The sequence below is a fragment of the Dermacentor silvarum genome, chromosome 3 (genome assembly GCF_013339745.2).
Source record: "Dermacentor silvarum isolate Dsil-2018 chromosome 3, BIME_Dsil_1.4, whole genome shotgun sequence".
In the NCBI taxonomy this organism is placed as follows: domain Eukaryota; kingdom Metazoa; phylum Arthropoda; class Arachnida; order Ixodida; family Ixodidae; genus Dermacentor; species Dermacentor silvarum.
In genome coordinates this window covers 187,649,691-187,668,486 of record NC_051156.1, presented here as the reverse complement: position 1 = coordinate 187,668,486, position 18,796 = coordinate 187,649,691, and the positions used below count along the sequence as shown (strand labels likewise).

At 46.3% G+C, this 18,796-nt stretch overlaps 1 long non-coding RNA gene across 1 annotated transcript; it reads left to right on the top strand.

Moving 5' to 3' along the window:
* Positions 1-123: 123 nt before the first annotated feature.
* LOC125944109 (uncharacterized) lies at positions 124-18,282 on the top strand. Its single transcript, XR_007466131.1, has 2 exons — positions 124-12,546; positions 12,762-18,282. It is a non-coding gene; the product is annotated as an uncharacterized LOC125944109 (long non-coding RNA).
* The last annotated feature ends 514 nt before the right edge of the window (positions 18,283-18,796 follow it).

Below are 18,796 nucleotides of genomic sequence, written 5' to 3'. Positions count from 1 at the left end.
CCCTCTGGAATCTTATCAGAAGTTCAAAAGCCTCTCCCCCTTTTTGCATACTTGTGGCGAGGGTATCCTTAATCTTGGATGGGGAGGGCATTTTGCTCAGAGCTGACATGAGTCATTTCTTGTTCGCTGTGCAGACAGCACTGTGTGGGCACCCCCCCCCCCCCCCCCCCTGTTATCCTTAATCTTGTTGGAGAGGAGGAGTTGGGGGGTCCTTTTGTCTCGGCCTGGCACTGAGTTAGTGCTTGCTAGCAGTGCAGACTTCCTGCACCTCCTGGCTGATGGAAAACTATTTCGACCCCTACTCACATCTAAGAGGAAGGCGTGACATCGTGTACTTTCAACATTGGGGTCAGTATCTTCAGCATTTCTTTTTAGGTCGCTTACTTCACCTATCAGCCGTTCACCTTTTCCCCCATTATTTCCTGTACTGTACTTGAGGACCAAAGAATCTCTTTATTGCACTACATTCCATTTTCAACAGTGGTTGTGTAAAGCTTGTGCGCTGTGCTCGCTAACCGTGTAGTAAGTTGCTGTTAAAAAAGCTTTTTTTCAATGCTTTGTTGCGGCAGTTGTGCGGAAAGCAAATAAGGAGCTGCCTGATAAGAGTGTATTTAATGTCCAACCTCACAAGTAGCTTTGGTGTTTTTAGTTGTGTGGGAGGATTTGGTCTTGGTAATTATAAAGCACTCCTTCACCGTGTAGTCCTTATGTACTGTCTCCTAAATGAAGTGAATTGACAGCTTACATAGAAAGTAGTCTGATATTTAATTACCTCTGTAATGACGAAAACTTTGTGTAGTTCTTCAGAAATGTTGCTGCAAAAGGGTGCTCGTGTGATAGTCCACTTGAGCACGGCATTGAAACGTGCACATGCTGGAGGCTATATTTGTAAATAAATATGTTTCCTATTTCATGGAAGCATTTTCTTAGCTCTTTGACAGTCGGGTTACGTAAATTTGTGCTTAATTGAGAGACACCAACTGTTGTAGTGTAGTTCATCATCAGCCTATATTTATGTCCACAGCAGGATGAAGGCCTCTCCCTGCGATCTCTAATTACCCCTGTCTTGCGCTAGCTGATTAGTGTAGTACTGGTCTGCAAGCAAAACAAAATAGAGGTATCGTTTCGTGACGTTGAACCTAATTTGTCTTGCATTTGGTTGAGTGGAACCCTGCAAGGGGCTCTAGCCATCATACATAGCAGCTGGATGATCTTGACTTTATGCAAGTTTCTTTATACGAGTTTGCAGCTGCAGCTGTATTGAGTTCATTTGTGGGCACCTACTTCTAAGCACATGTGCACATAAGTGTGAACAGCTGATGCCTACATGGCTCCTTGCAGGTCAAATTGAAAACACTTCCAGATGGCACTGGGACGTTGCCTACACAGTTCTGCTTCCTGTATCAGTCTATTGTGTTAAAGTTTCAGCCTTAATTCCAGTGTGTCGTGTTTGGCATGTACTGCGCACAGCACAATGAAGAGTAGAATCCTCTTTATTGTTAGATGGGCATTGCTTCACTTTGTCGCAGATAGTGCACTGTAGGTAGTGCTCAGTGTATTTTCATTTTTAAATGATTTTGTAGTGTGCTCGAATGTCACACTACGAAGCTAATAAAGAGCAGTACCAGAAGGGGTCAGGATGCCACTGAAGACTGTGCGACTTACGTGCCCAGGCAACTACTACCATTGCTCACAAGCATTGACTCTTAAACCAAGCAGCAATTCAAAAATATTGCTGTCGTCGTCTCGCAGTGCATCAATTGTGCGCTTTAGGTAAGTGTGTGATGCACCATACATCAGCACTAGCAAACACCTCCACAACACCCTTTTTTTTTTTTTGTTAATTCATCGGAGCTGAACTGCCAGAATCCGCCACAATGGTAGCATTGAATAAAAGGAGGGTGCACTCTGTTTTATACATAGTAGGCAGCGCTCAAAGGCTTCTCTCATCCAGGATGAAATAAGTTTCACATATGGAAGAAAGATATAGGCACGTGTCATGTAATTCGATGTAAAATTAAGTCGTACTTTTAGGTTGGAAAATGACATATTCATTACGTGGAAAGGCATCTAAGGGCTGAACCTATTTACCATGAAACCAAGTGGAGCACATGTTTCTGCCACCAGCGGAAGCATAAAAGTGGGCAAATAAATGCGTAATTTGACATAAACTTGCGCTTACAAGTTGTAGCTGAAATATATGAAGTAATTTATTACTTGGAAAGCGTTGCACATTGAGTGTAACTGCATGGCGACACATGCGGAGCAACTTCACTGACACACATGCAGATTCAATGACTACATGACCTGTGATACTTCTACAGTGTTGCCTACTATGTATGAAATGGAGCAAAGTCATCATTCGGAATGCCCTTGCGCCCGTGTTTCTGCGAAACTGATTAAGGTCCCCACAAGAGTAATCATGCTTGCATGAATGCAGCGGAAACATTGCATCAACTTTTAAGGGTGTGACATCTCATGTAGGCATCAATTGGCCAAAAAGGTCTATCGATAGGCACAGAGTTGCCAACAAGGGTGGTTTGAGATAGAAGCCCTGCATTTGAGCAGTGCATGTAAACAAATGTTTAGGATCGGGAAACATGAGAACAGATTGACTATGGGATGGCAACCGCCTGCATTTGCTGCAGAATATGGAAACAAAACTTCATGACTGATAGAGCAGGTTGTTGACTATTTCCTGTCATGACTGATAGAGCAGGCTATTGACGATTTCCTGTTATGGCTGATGGAGCAGGCTGTAGACAATTTCCTGTAACCAACAGGGTTCCAACAAGTGTGGTCCCAACAGCGGTGGTTTGAGAACAGATTCACTGTTATTCACATGAGAACAGATTCACTATGTGATAGCAATCGGCTGTGGACGACTTCCTGTCACCAGTGAGGGAGTGTTGATGCGAGTTTCCAGTACATGCTAGAAAGCAGTTGTATCTTTAACAATGCATGACATCTATGTTGGAAAGTTACTTTTATTTGCGGCTTGAGCGGGACCAGGATGCAATTTATGAAGAGGCTGAAGCAACAGCACCCGGCTACTTTATCGACCTCGTAGTGATTTAGAGACACTGTAACAAATACTTGGTTAAGGTACAGTATGGTATCTATGAAATAAACAACGCTAAAAGAATGGGCATAGCCACTGTAAAGAACGTAGCTGACGTGCGTGTGCTTTTGGTGCGTTTCACAACCCACGACCATTTGTGTGGGATGTGTGATCAGGAAAATGAGGCCTGTACAATGTAAGGATTCCTTCTGCTAGATTCTATTCCTTTATCATACATTGCTCTCACATGGCCTATAGGGCTTAAAGTGAATGGGGAGCCACTTTCGAGGTTCGAAAAGGAAAATACCATTTTGCCACTTTCCGAGCGCATATGCAAGTGTCCCTGCCAGACAGTAGTAGTCCTCGCAGCTGTGCTGCTGAAATTTTAGTGAAAAGCAATATTGAGGGAAATGCCGAAGAGAATGGCATCTGTACATTTCTTCAGTGAATTTAAGGACCATCAGGTCTGTTCACCCTTTCAAACCCACTCCCATTGTAAAATATTTTTATTTTGACCTCCCTGCCTTTCCATCTCATGGTTTCGTCACGGTACAAACATTACGCACTTTTTTTTTCCGTAGTTGCCCTCCAGCCCACAAAGTACTATTAGCTATGGACTTCTACCAGCATGCTTTGCATCAGCGATGCCATGGTGAAACTTGTGGTGAAATCAGTCAATTGGAATACCATCATTACATTATCTCCTCCTTAGGTTTGCTGAAAGTGATAACTTTCATGCGTGTCACTAAGTGGCAGTAGCTTGATGGATTGCAAGATGCACGTTCATGTGAACAGCGACACCGGTGAAAAAGCGATACAGCAGGAGCAGGTCACTATGATACACTTCTACCGTATTCGTGTACAGCATATATTAAACATTCTTTGGAAGTGACATCAAAAGGTTGGGCGTTTCGTGCATGTGTTCTGAGGTGACAGGTCTTTCTGTATTATTTATTTATTTATTTAGAAAACACCTTACAGGCCCTGTCGGGCATTGAGTAAGGGGGGGCAATGTAACAATGAGCTGTTGAGTACAATGGAAACAACTCAAAAAATCTACAACTGTCCAGTGGCTGAACTAAAACACAAAACAAAGCACAGAATGCCCAAGCATAACAGCAAATAGGGAGATTAAGCAAAAAGCGCGCACAGATGTTCACGGAATATTTTACGATTGGTTATCGAGACAATTTCATCGGGAAGACCATTCCAGTGAGATATGGCACTAGGTACAGCAGATAAATTGAAAGCAGCAGTTTTACCAAAAATGCGCTTGAAGCTAAGATGATTATTGCATCAAACAAATTTTCTCTACAGTCATTGCAATTAGCAGAATTATTTTTGTAGTAGGATTAGAGCTGCCACTGGAAGAGGCAATTACTAAACGAAGGGCAGATATTGAACCAGAGTTTCAGCCTTAGTTTCATGAGCAGGAAATTCTCAGGATTCAGGTGCTCGTTTTGCACATGACCGAAACTTAGGCGTAGGCCTACATGTTTCTTTTGACAGCATTTCACACACTAGAAGCCATGGCATGACATTTCTTGCTCCCTTGGCAGCATTATGTAGAGCTATGAGGCTAGTTTGATTCACTCATTGCATGTGCCGCAGTAGTATGTGGGGCACTGTACCACAACCTTGATTATTCGTGCAGTAGTGCACTCCCTGCTTGTTTTTTTAATTGTGGCATGGGTCAGGCATGGATGTCATTGCGCGGGGATTTCTGAGGTGGTGCAGCCAGTTTGCAGAGTTGCAGCTGACGTTTGCCGAGGTCACAGCGAATGCTGCCACAATGTTTCCAAAGGTCAGGCGAAAGCTTTCTGAAACCTTGTAGCAACGTTTCCCACATAGCCAGAATTGTCCGTGGCACTTGTTGGGCACTGCGAACTGTTGCGCTTTGAAGGGCTCATTGATTTATACATGATGTCGGATTGAGCAAGCATAATTTCATGGGTGCAGCACCATGCTAAACTTTAAAGGATGGACGGAAAGCACAACGTAGTTGTGTAAGCTGAACCCGCAATGAAGGTCTCGCACATTTCCGATCGCTGCACGATTAGGTCAAGCAGGTGACATGGCCTGCCTTTCAGTGTTCAATTTAGAGCAGGCACTTGAAACAAGCTGTACTGGCACCCTCAGAGATGCACCACCACCGTTTGGACTTTTCAGGAACGGGGCTGGAAATCGCATGTGAATCAAGCATGTTCGTATGTACGAGGGGTACGGGTTTTTAATGAGTACCAACACATATTTTCGAAGTTGTACAAGCTATACGACGCGTGTAAAAGGAAGGCTCTTCTTTGCAGCTGTGGAGATTGGGGGAAACCTACAAGGATTTTAATTTGATGCTAAAGTTGGTCTCAAATTGTCAGAACTGACTTCATCGACATTATCGTGATGTTATGACGCAGAGCGAGATTTGATGGACGTGTAGAATTATGGCTAGATGTGACGATGTTTGTCATAAAAGAAATAAACTAGTGCTGTGCATCTTTATTCTGGCTTGTGCGGCAGGGGTAGGACTCGCAGTACCAAAGAGATCAGTGTCATGATGCATTGGCCTTAATGGGTAGCAAAACTGAAACTGGTTTGTAAAAACAAGTCTTATAGCAAAAATAAGTGTGTTACACATGCCAGTATTTTTTGTAGGGTTTAGAGGGCTTGGGCATTCATTTAATGCGAAAGAAAAGCCGAAAATGTCATTTTAGCGGTCCTGCGACGCTCCGGAACTCTAGTAATGATTTTTGAATTTCACATAATCACTTACTGTTCTTAATTAAGAAGGCACAGCATCATGCCATTCTTGAAAAGTTTTATGCAAAATTGTTAGAGTCTGCATCTCCATCTCTGCAAGGTGTATAAGTAGATCTACACTTCGATTAGCACTTGCGATGTACTGTGCCGATAGTTTCTCGCGCCACCTCCGTAAAGCATGCGTGGCTGCTGCGATAGCCGACTGACAAGGCTAACACCCGTTATTACAAAGCACTGCATATCTGTTTACTGTTGTACCAAGCAAATGTATTTCTTCACGGTATAGGTAGCCAAGGATTAGTTTTAAACCACTGGTCTCTGCTGTAATGTTCATGTATTGTCTTCACAAAACATTTCCTTGGACAGCGATCCCGTGTTTAGCTGAAATGGATAAGCAAAAACACCCGTGTACTTAGATTTAGGTGCACATTAAAGAACCCCAGCTGGTCCAAATTTCCGGAGTCCCCCACTACGGTGTGCCTCATAATCAGATCGTGGTTTTGTCACATAAAACCCCATTATTTAATTTTTTTTAAATAATCGGCAATTAAAAAGTAGTGGAGCTACTGAATGTTCCTCTTTTGTGGGATTGAAGTAGACCTCTACGTGTAACATTTTATTGAGGGCAAAGGAGGATTCTCTAATGCTAGGCATTTTGGTCACCCCTTCAGAATAATATATTTTCTTAGTTTTGAGACCTGTCAAATCGTTTGAGCTTGTAGTTTCTGCATCATTGGTAATTAATTTTGCTGTCTTGGAACAATCTTTGTGGTGTCAGAAGAGTTGGAGGGTTGAAGAGGTGATAAATGAGGATAATTGTTTGCCATAAACTGAATATTGAATGACAGATTAGGTGCAAGAAACTTAAGAGTACTCGCCCAAAATTTTTGTCCTTCCCTCCTCCGCCCCCCCCCCCCCTTTTTTTTATAGCTGCCGTACCTGTAAATATATTATGCCTGAATTTGAAACAAATTGTGACCAAATAAAGAAACAAAATAAAAATATGCCAGTTGGATTGCAGCTTAGGCGTGTTGAGCAGGTCTCACCTACACATCACGGATACTATTGGAGGTGGTGGCTACATGGTATCACATGGCACTGGCACTGTGATTGTCTCACGCACTCGATAGAGGATAATAGGTTAGATAAGGTGAAAAGGGGTGCACTGCTTTCGAGAGATGTGACAGCAAGACTAGTCTTCTTGGCTGGACTTGTGTAATGGTTCGATTCCAATATTATTTTTTGTTCTTTGCCAGCGGTTTGAGTGGAACACCATTCACATCGCCGGGATCAGCTGACCGCGAATGGTCGATTTTTAAATAATATGATTGGGTGGTACGAGTCCTTGCATTGTACTGGCCCTTGTGTCGAGTATGGAGAAGTCGGAATGCACCTGGAAAGAGTAGTTGGTCCAGCTTTGGCAACGTGGTCGTGATGTAGCTTGCGACCGCGGCACCAGGCTGACTGACGCACGTCAGCAGTTTGGACTGGTTGCATTGAAATATGCAATTATTTGGTGTGTATTCGAGCAGCTGAGGCCCCAGGCCATGGTTGAGAAATTCGCAGCTTTGTGTGAAAAAGACAACAAAATTTCTGCCTGCACCCCCTTGAAGGGATACACTGGTACGTCAGTGTCACGTCATGGATGTCGAGAGTATTTTTCCGTATTGGAGCAATGTTGGCTGAGTGAATGTTCTCGAACCTCATCATGTTCAGTCTTTGACTCCTTTGCAACACAATGTAGTCCACCTTAAACAATAAGGAGTTACCTAGGCACTAACAGACACAGTTGGAATCCAGGAAAGTACTTGAAGCTGGTGCAGGAATTTCAAAGGCGGGGTCCGTCCTTCCATCTTGCGCTCTTTCTGGCTTATCAAGCATCTTCTCATGGCTAGAGTAGTGTTTCTGCTATTGTAGAAAGCTAATTTATAATACAAGTGAAATGATTTTTCTGTATTGTGTTCATTTAAATTAAACCCAGAACAATGTTCGAAGCCAGAAGACTGAAAAGTTTAGACAAATCGAGTTTAGACATTTTGTGTAAATTTTTGCATTGCATGCAAAATTTTTGCGCTGTTCATATGTGAGGTGAGCTGGAAATATTCCAGATGCTCACATAATTTGCAGAGGAGTATGTATGCCTTGCATCACGTGGCCGAGGTCGGAGACCGCTGCGCAATTTCAAGGCTATGAGACAGCAGATAACCATCTATGGGGCGGTCGTCCCATCTGTGCAATTTTACTTGTAATTTTCCACTAGCCTGCCTGCATTTGCACTTGTTTGCTCGGCTTGTTTGGTATGTCATCACATTTCTGGCAGTAAAGTGAGGAATTCGAGTTTATTGCATTTTGTTGTCGCTAAAAAGGGGGGGGGGGGGGAGTCGGTCCTAAGTTTGCAGTATTGCTTTGAGTTCCCCTTTGAGACATGCATTGCATAGCATGTTTATTAGTTGGTTATGCAATCATTGGAATCTGAATATCTGATTTCAGTCCCAGAAAACTACAGACACCCGTGATGGTTGTTTGGTGCATTTAAATGCTTCCATATTCAAAGAAACCATATGTTCCAAAACTTCCATATGCAATAAACCAATGACATATGGGAACATGCATATTTTATGTAGGATGCTATGCGTTTCACATAGGATTTTTAGCTATGGGATTTTTCAGTGCAGTTGGGCTGTGACTGTTGTCAGAAGCATTGGTAGCTAACTGCCTATGAGGAATCTATGAGGAATTTATTTGCTCAGGATACCTTTGGATGTCATCACTGCAAGTTGGAGAGCCCTTTATATATGCCGTTTGTTGCGTTAAACACAACAGTGGTTCCTTTAATGATATATGAGCCTGTAGGCGTAATGGGCCATTATTGTCTTTATAACGCCCCGTGCTTGATTGGGTCCAAAGGTTCTCATCCACTTGCGAATACTTTAGTTTTTCGGTCACCTGAAAGCAAATAGGGTCTCATTTGCTCCCGAAGCTTCGTTTATTTATTTTACCCTCAAGCGCACAGAGCTTTACTGAGGGGAGTGGGGTACATAAATAATAAACATAATATCAAATGTAATAACATCTACAATACACAGGAGCAGGCAATGTTAGGCTATACAACGAAAAGTTTGAAGGTACGATGCGAAGAACCGTGTACAAAAAGGAGGGGGGGGGGGGAGCAGCACTTAATGTGTCATCAAATTGTGTATGGTGGCACAAAATAGGCCAGTGTGCCAGTGTCCGAAATGGAAACAGTATTGGGGAGTAGGTGGTTCCACTCATTTGACGTGCGTGGGAAGAAAGAATAAAAAAAAGTGCTAGGTGCGGCAATCAGTAACGTGTGCCTTGTGGTGATGTGATCTAAGCATACCGAACGATAAGATGGGGTCGTAACGAACTGGGTTTTTCAAAACTGAATGATGGTATATCTTACGGAAAAGCTTAAGACGACATGCTTTGCGACGTGAAACAAGTGACTGTAAGGAAAGGGTGCGTTTCATCGACGTGATACTGCTAGTGCGATTGAAAGGCGTTCCAAATGGAGCGTGTGTGTTCAAGTTCTGAGCGCACTAGTGTTTTATAATTTGTTAGTTTCACACTTACAGGAGCTCTACTAAAGTTAAGTAGTAGGTACGCTAGCATACGGTTACCATTGTTAACGTAGGTAATGTGATGTTTCCAGCTTAGATCAGATGCTATATGAATTCCCAAGTATTTCTAAGAATCAAGATTGTTATGAAGATTTGTTATCGAGATTCCCATTTTTATGAGGTTTCAGACGGATAACATATGGAGTCTGTCCTTGCACAAGTTATAATCAACGTGTCATTAATATTTGTTAGTTTTTTAGCTGAGGGAAAGTTCAATCCGCCAGTTGCGTCTAAAGCGAGGTTTTGATGAACACTCTCTTCTCCGCCACAATTCTATACTTATTGAGCGTTATACGCCAAGCTAGAAGCGCGGGTGAAACTTGTAGCAGTGAAAGAGCAGCACCAGGAGATACGTGGAAGTTTGTCTCGCAACGTGCGAAGTACTTCTTTTTTCTTCTCTATGCACAGATCGTGACAGAATTTGAACTCGCGATCTATACTGCTAATTGGGCGATGTGCGTAATCACGTAAGCTAACCCTAATTGCCCACTGATGGCCGATCTCCCGCTAGTATACAGCGCTCTCGAGTCTAAGGGGCGCGCGTTTTGAAAGCGTGGGAGGATGAGAGGAACGCGGGAGTGTGACTTAAGTGATGGCACCAGTCGTCCACGATTCCATCCCGCCGCCGCCATCTTGGTCAGACGACATGTGCAGAGAAGCTCGCTTGCGGATTTTGCGTGGCTTCTGCATAAAATACGTTTATGACGATGATTTATTGGCATCCCCTTTGAAGCGGGGCGCGGTTACAACGAATCATCACCTAGCCTGCCTAAGTTACTCGGATGTACTATAATACATGTTTGTTTGTTTGTTTTTTTTTTTTTTTCGTTCTACGCCGTGCACAGGCTTCGTTGTACACTTCAGCAAGCGCCACTGCTGCCGTTTCACAACGAAGCCCGCACAAAACTGCGCGCGCGCTGTCGCCTCGTGACGACGCTGATTGGTTGATGCGCAGTGGCACGTGGTCATTGCGTCAGACACGCTGCGGTTCGTTGCGCTCGTCCCAGTATACATTGCTGCTGCCGCGTCGCGGTGTGTGACGTGGCACACCGGCAGAGTCGTGCACGCCGGATGTAGAGATAAAAACGTGAAGAGGCGCGAGATAACGACCGCGCATGACGCGAACTTTCGACGGATGATCGAGAATTATGATCGACTGTCGATAAATGTATGAAATTCACGTAATTTTATGCCCAGGTGCCTGCAGGCTCCGTTAAGGGCAAGTCAAGATGGTAGAATGACTTTGTGCACTTTATGATGAGTCACCGTAATTACAGAGTGATTAAGTATCCTAATTAGAGGAACGGCAAAAATAAGTGACGTACACAAATGTGTACAGCGTGACTGAAGGGGATTTGTAATGGCGACAATGATTGGATGAAACGGCGCACACCAGGGCGCCGTAATTCCACTTGAGACAAGCTTCCGGACGTGGGTTCGGTAAAAAAAAAGGGGGGGGGATACTGTACCGTGTAGTTCACCATACTAGCCCCGTGTCGGGTATAACGTCGGTCCTTGAAACACGTACGCGCTCTGTGCATCCGTTCTTTTTCGCCCGTGGCCTCTCAACAGCATTTCGTTATCGCTCTAATCCGTTTACCCTGCTCCTAATGGAGAATTAATCTCCCCGCCTATTTTATCTTTAGTGCAAAGCGGGTTTGCCCAGATATCTACGCGGACACAACACGCTTATTACCTTAGTTTTCCTTCAGCCCGCTAAGTACTATTAGCGACGAGCTTTGCGGCAGCCTAGTGGGTAACTCGTAGTGAAAACCGGATGTGTTGACACCGTAGGTTATTCTTCCTCGTCGGTGGTCGCGCTACCCTTATTTCGCCGGCTACGGATTCGTAACCATCCAACTGGCCCCAAAATGTCAACCTTGCAAGAGCGGCAATTTCTTGCCGCGCAGCTGGTGTTGGTGGCCTGCACGAGACTCTCGCTCTGTGTTACATACAGCCCGTGCAGCGCGCCTCGCACTTGTTCTGATGAATCGCGTTTTCTTTTTTTTTTTTCTCCCTCCTACCTCCTTCCCTCCTCCTCGTGAGCCTCGAATAGATCGCAGCTGCAGCGTTATGTATCCCCCCCTCCTTCTCATCGCGCACGCTCTCTCTCTCTCGGATCAAGTGCGCTCCAAAGTCTGCATATGTCGGGTTTGTACAGCTAGGCGGTGTTGGTTTTGTAGTTTTGTACCGTGCACGTGCTTTGGAGAGGGTTGCTGGATGACGGCCACGAATGCGGGCTCTGCACACGGGAACGCGACCGTGTGCCGTTGTTGCGCTGGCTATCTGTTGTTTCCGGCATCGCCGCTACCGTGAGGTTCCGCGTCGCCAGGCGTCAACCTTGGTCCTCCCCCGCACCCCCCACCCTTTCCCCCCCTCCTCCTTCTATGCTGGTAGCAGCCACTACACCCGGGGACAACTTTCTGCGGAGCGGCGAAGCCGAAGCACGCATCATTTTTTTTTTTCTCTTTTACTGCGCATCTCCATGTAGGCAACTGGAAGCTACGTAGCGTTAAACAACCCGTACCAATAATTTAAAATTTTGCGTTCAACGTGTCTGTTCTTTTGTTTTCTATGCGCAGAGTTTCCTACAAAAATTTAACTAAAGGGAGCTCTGGGGCTGCTACGACAAAGAGGAGGGTGGGGGAGAAATTGATAGGGCAGGGTCCGTTCAGGCATAGGTTCACATGGAGGTTTTAAGGAACAGGGAAGAGATTAAGGAGACTTGTAGAATGCTAGACTGATAAGTATGTATATGTTACTTGATTAGCTCCAGCAAGCAATTGGTTACTGCTTCGAAGTAGTGAATCATCGTTCAGCCACACCATAGCAACAACTAGCACGTGCGTGCTATCTAATATTCCGAAAAAATCATTCTTCTGTACGCCCCCCCCCCCTCCTCTCCCAAGCCCTTATGCGCGCTGCATAATGTATCGTCGCGAATTGTTGTATTAACGATGCAATATTTTTGGCCGAACGTGACCAATTTACAAAGATACAAATCCGTTTGAAGCCAGAATGACGAAGTGCAAGCCAAATGCCAGTGACGCATGTGGAACTGCCGTGGTTGCAGCTCATGTGGACACTGCTGTAATAGCGCGGATACTCCTTGCTCATTTTTTTTTTTTTTTGTATGAAACCTTACGGCAGCAGTAACCACTGGTTTGCGCGAACCCGATATAGTGGAGTCTGGACTGGGCTCGTCGGTCACGATAAACGAAGCTTATGGACAACGCAGGGCGTTGCCTTTTTCTTCTTCTTCGGTGTTTCGCGGCTGAAATCGAGGCCACAGGTGCGATTCCGAGCGCGACGGCTGCATTTCGATAGAAGCGACATGATGTATATATATATATATATATATATATATATATATATATATATATATATAAACGCAAAACTAAAAAAGAAAGCTGGTGTACTCAGATTTAGGTGCACGTTAATGTGAACTCCAGGTGGTCGAAATTAATTCGGAGCCCTCAACTGTGGCGTGCCTCATAATCGGATCGTGATTTTCGCACGTAGCACCCGAGTTTAAATTGCCTTTTCTACCATTGGTACGAAAGGGCGTTGTATTTTACTGCGGCTCTTGCTCTTGGGTTTCGCCAGGGACGCGCAGCTTCTAGGACGGCTCTGAATACTCCGCCCTCTCCCCTTCCTATTCCACGTAATAGGCCTTCGAACCATCCCCCTCATCCCTTTTCCTCCGAGGAGAGCTTGGCCCAAAACACACGCATGTCACTGTCAGGGAAAGAGGGAAGCACAGTGCCGACCCCCCCTCCGTCTCCGACGTGGCAGTTTGGGCTGAGGTCAGGTGAAGAACCGGACCTGTTGGTGACTAACTGTTTGTCATTATTCATCACGCAGTTGGAGGTGGCCCTGACGAGGACGTCGGCTCGTTAACCATTGCCGAGTTCTCCGTGAGAGACTGGGTTTCGAGGAGTAAACGGCCGATCACAGAACCCTTCAGTATGCGTGCAAGCACTGTATAGTTTGATGAAAGCCGTTACCGTTGGTTGATCTCCCGATGAGCGCGCGAGAGACTGAAATATACTCGGTGAACGAATAACAGCGCGTACTGGCGTGGACGAGCCGTCCACGCTGACTTGCTGCTTTTGGGAAGCGTAGGAAATATATAAGCATACACGTGACACACGAAAATAAAGAAACGGATACGCCAGTCACGTGCCCGCGTCGGTCGCGTAATCGGAACTGTCGTTTCCTCCAAACATAAACACACCAAGAAACAATTTCTCTTTTTTCGGTCAGCGTCAGCGACGCTATGCTTGCACGTGCTCCATCCAGCTTATCTATATTTGTTCACTATGAATCGGAACCAACTAGCCTTGACTGACTGAAATACGGCCGTCGAGTCCGTGTAAATACTAGCGTGTCGGATCGAGTCAATTCGACGAACTGCGACGGATGGCTTGGGGCTCGCTCCGCGACCGGCTTCGAGAATGGCGTGCGTCAGCATGCACAGGCCGGTCTTCAACGAACCTATCTGACGGGGAAGGGTGGTGGGTAGAAAAGGGTGTGATATCTTTTCTAAAGAAACCCCCTTCGAATCGACTTGCCGTCCCATCTCCCCACCCCCACGCACGTTTCATCTCTCCCCCCATTCTCAACCCCGTCCTCCCTCTACCTTTGTTCATCGGTTCGGAGATAGGAACGGGAGAGGAGACCATGTCACAATTTTCTCCTTGGTGCATGATTCGGTGTCTTTTGTGCGCTTCACTGCAGAGATCTTTCCTCGGAATGCCGTGTCTCTCCGTCACGCGTTGTCCGCGCTGATTGGACAGCCACCAGAAGCGCCACCTATTTTTGATAGCACAGGGCTTGTTTGGCAGAAAAAAAAAAAAAAGAAATTGGGAAAGCCCGAGTCGCTGTTGGGCCAGTCAAGCAGTCGCTCGCTGTCCGTTGGAGAGGACCACGTGCAGTTGAGTCTTGTTAGCAGCGCGTGCGACTGCTTCTGTACTGACAGCTCCGAACGCCGACGCACCGTTCGAGAGAGCGAGAACGTGGTGTTTGTACTAGCTCGAAATGGCGCGCAAGAATCGAAGGACCAGGCAGCAAGAGAACTCGGCGCCTTCGTCGTCATCGGCTTCGCCCGTAGAAACCGCCGAGGCATCCAAAAGTAAGGACCGACTGTTGGACTTTTTTTTTTTTTTGTTTCTTAAGCATATTTTTTTTTCTCCTCTAGCATTATTCATTTCCTGTAGTTAGTGTGTGCTGCGACGCGCCGTGATTCTCCTTCTAACCGCTCGCACGTGGCTTTTCGCACAATGGCAGGATGGACGCCGCCATTTTGCGTCGTATTCACCGGACTGTGTCAGGCACGTCCGCGTGGCACTAGCAAACGACGGGCCGGCTAGTGCACTAGCCGGCCCGTCGACGAATTAGTTCAAAACTTTACACGGTGGTTTCTGTGTCTCGCGTCATTGTTCCCACAGGATGACTCTGCACCAGGAGATAGAGATTACGCTTTTGTTGCGATTTTTAGTCTGCCGGGCGTCAGCATCGCAGTTGACGTGCACGTAATGAGTAACTGGAATAAGTTCACAGACGGGGCACTCAGTCATCACTGCATTCGTCTTGATCCCTTCGTTGAGTGAATGGCCGACGAGCGTTTAGCTGTGCCCCGACAGTTCTTGGGCTTTTGCTTGAAGCGTGGGCTTCGCCGTTCTGTGCGCAATACCATTTCGTGTCTGCTTTCGGCGTCATATTGCCCTGTCATGTCTGTATGGCCCGTATTTCTTCTGGCTCTACGCTGTACGTCAGTTGTCCGCTTGACAAATTTTGCGTGGTGTTTGTTCTTTAGAAATGGCGGGAACGTACCGCACCGTACCGAAGAGTGGCAATGCTGTTAATTCACTCGTTTCGTGACTTCGTCGGATCTGCCTCCTCCTCTCTACCATTCATTTCTGTCTCCCCGCTGGACTGTTGCACGTTAGTAAAGCGCTGCAGTTTCTGCAGTGCTTTTGCGAGGGGGGGGGGGTCACGGATAATTACAGCTGTCAAGATGGTACTGTGCCGACGCACAGGGAGCTCCAGAGGGCATTGTGACGACCATCGAAGGGTAGCTCCAAACGAGTTTCTCGCTTCGCCTTTCGTCTCTGTGCCACGCTGCTTCCACGTATATGCGCGCTCTGAACCACCTCCCGACGCGGCGTGCAAGACAGCAGCAGTGGCCAAGTCGAAGAAAGAGGCAAAGCTGGCTTCGCTTAAAAGTTGATGGCGCTCATGTTCTGCACACTGTTGACAATGTTAAGGTCGCATTCTAGAGCGGATGGCCCACTTACCAGGCACAATCAAAAAGCGAGATGTAGGGTTGATGGTCGCACAGCCCGACTAGTGACTCATATTGATACCAAGTGGTTGGCCTATCAGTATGCCGTCACCTTACCAGTATGCCGTGACCCCCAGCACCCCCTTATTTCTAGTGTTAGACGTGACGAGCGATAACTGCCTTTGCCCCCCCCCCCCCCCCGCTTTTTTTTTTTCTCTTCCCTTTCTTTCTTTGCTAGACATCCAGTACAGGAATGCGACATGAGCTCTCTTGCCACCGGCGGGCAAACCTAGCACTCTTCATTCTTCGCGTTGCGTCACATTTAGAAATTGGCGATTTGTAAAAATCCTGCAGCTGACTGTCCTGCAAAAGGTCTCGCCGTCTTTGAAGCCACTTGCTGCGAAATGGCGCCCGACCCTCTCCCGTGGGTGGGTTGGATGACAGGCAGTAGGGGTAGCGGAATGCTTTTCGAACGGCAAGTTGAGGTAGGGTTTGCGCTGAGGCAGCAACCAGTTCAGGATTCCGAAAATAATAAAGCGCTACCCGACTGCGACGTGGTGCCTTTTGTACTTGCGTATTCCGCCTAAAATGTATGGTGTGGACAGGAGTTCTTGGTTGGCACCAAGTTATCGAGGGAGGCAGCAAGTTCTTTACCCGCCGTCGACTGGGTTCCCCGTGAACTACAGAATGGGCGCGTTTTAGGAGCGCGCGACTATTCGAATATTGAATTTAGTATAGTCCTGTTCGGGGATTTGATCTACGAATCGAATTGTCAATATTCGTAAATACGGATATTTCTTCGTGTAGTACTGTACATTCTTCTGCTTCAGGGTTTCCGGTTTGTGGGAACGTTTGCTTCAGAAAATCCGGTGTAACGTTTTCCAGTCGTGCGATTACCCTTCGCCAATCGTGTAAGATTTGCTGGGGAGGGGCTGTTTGTGTTCGAAACAGTGGCGCGGGTGTCGTACATTTGCATTAATCTCCTGGTTGGGCGTCTGCTTGTCTCAACATGGCGATTGCCATTGGAAAATCCCGACATTTCCTGTGTCGCGTAGCAAAGAAAGAAAGAAAAGCGGTTCTCCTTCAGGCGGCGCGTGTCCAGTTGAGCGTTATTACAGTTGAACCCAGGTATATCCGGGTTTCCGCATATAACGAATTATTGTGTATAACGAACATGAGTACAATCTTTGTATAAAATTATTTTATATGTAGAACTTAATTTTTTTTGTGATCCCCTTCAGATTCGATATGTCCGGGTCCGACTGTATGTTATTCTGGAGCTTTCTTTTACCGACTGTATTCCAGCGTCGCTGCCAGCCTAACTCGTTTTGCTCCCGAGGTGTAATGGAAGCCCGATCAAGAGAAGCGCGGCGCAGCCGCCTTTTCCATTTCTCTTCTTTCTCTTTGCTTCCTTCTCGAGTCTGCGGGAGCCATTGGCGCGACCACAGTCGTTGGCAGCGGGGGAAAAATTGCCAAGTTTTCCTCGTTCCTTGCAGCAAGCCGACGCGCTTGCGTCACGCGTTAAATCGACGCCCAATTCCTCGTGGAGTCGGTTCCCGCCTTCGGTGGACCAAGTGTCGCCTCGAGATGCTTTGGAAGAACGGAGGCGGCTCGTATGCACGGGCGACTCATTTTCCGCATGCGCCCAGATTTTAACTACCGCCATTGGTCGACCACTTTTGTGATGTTTTCAATACTTTAAGAGGTTGAAGGAGAAACGTTAAATCCGTTGTGATTAAGTAAACTCCTAAGGCCAATTTCGCTCTAATTTGCCTACGCGCATAATTTTTTTTAAACGAGTCTGAACCCTGGAATTAACGCCGGCAAACTTCATAGCGCCTTACAGTGCACGGTTGAACGCCTCCGTGCTCATTGGCTACACCGGTCACACCGTTTTAAAGCTGGCGGAGAGACAGCTCACAACAGAACTGGGGCATAATTATTCCTTCGTAATACAAGCCATTTGCAAAAAAAAAAAAGAGAAAAAAAAACTATCGTACAGTTAGATTGGGTTGCACGTTAAACGTCGTGTGTCTATTTCACTGCAGTCTGGACACATTGTTGCAATGGAGCTATATAGTTCCGGTTTCCTCAATCGATAACCGCTTCCAAGAAGCGCACGCGTTTTCCTGCGGAAAGCTGCCCAACTGGTTCTGTAATTCGCGGGGAAACTTGCTCGTTTTACACATAAGGCGGCTGTTAGGGGAGCCTGTAAGGGTTATAATTCTGCCTGAATGGTGTAGTTAAGTTTCCTGTTTAAACGTGTGTTCACGCCACTGGTGCACCTGGGGAACTTCGAGCGCGACAGACGGGGACCGTTTTAAATGACGTAGGGTGCCCCGCCACCTGTTGAATGCGCCCGATACGCGCATTCACATTTTTTATATTTTTTTTTGTGCGCTTATTCCTTTTCTCTTGTTTCGTTAGTTTTATTAAACGTGTATGGCGGCGGGCAGCCGGTTCTCTGGCGCATCGCGAACTTAGTACCGCCCTGGAGCGTGTTTCTTAAAAAAAAAAAACACACACCAATTGAGAAAACAATTATCCTCCCTTTTTTCATATTTCCGCACTACATGCGGGGACTTGGCGCGTTTCCGTGCAGAGCACTCGGTTTTGGTTTTTAGAGAGAGACAAAAAAAAAAAAAAAAAAAGCCGTGGTGGCCGAATCGCGGCTACTTCCGCCTTTGCCGACCCACTAAAGAGGACCGGCTGGAAACGTAAGCTTACTCCTTGCCTTTCTGCGCGCATTTTTACGTTGCCGATACATTCCTATCGCGTTCTCGTAAGGGCGCTTTAGCCGTAGCCTGTGCTGGCTAGCGTTGTAGCTTGGCAGAGCCCGCGTCATTGAGAGAATAAAATCGAGATGTCTCAGCTTTGGTGCCACACCGTTGTGTCGTGTCCACTGCACTCGTTCATTGCAATTCAACAGCGCATGAAAGTTGAGTTAAATTCTGGGGTTCTTATGTGCCAGAACCACGATGTGATTGAGGCATGCTTTTTTTACCACCCGCGGTTCTTTTAAACGTCTGCTTTTGAATCCAAGTACACGAGTGT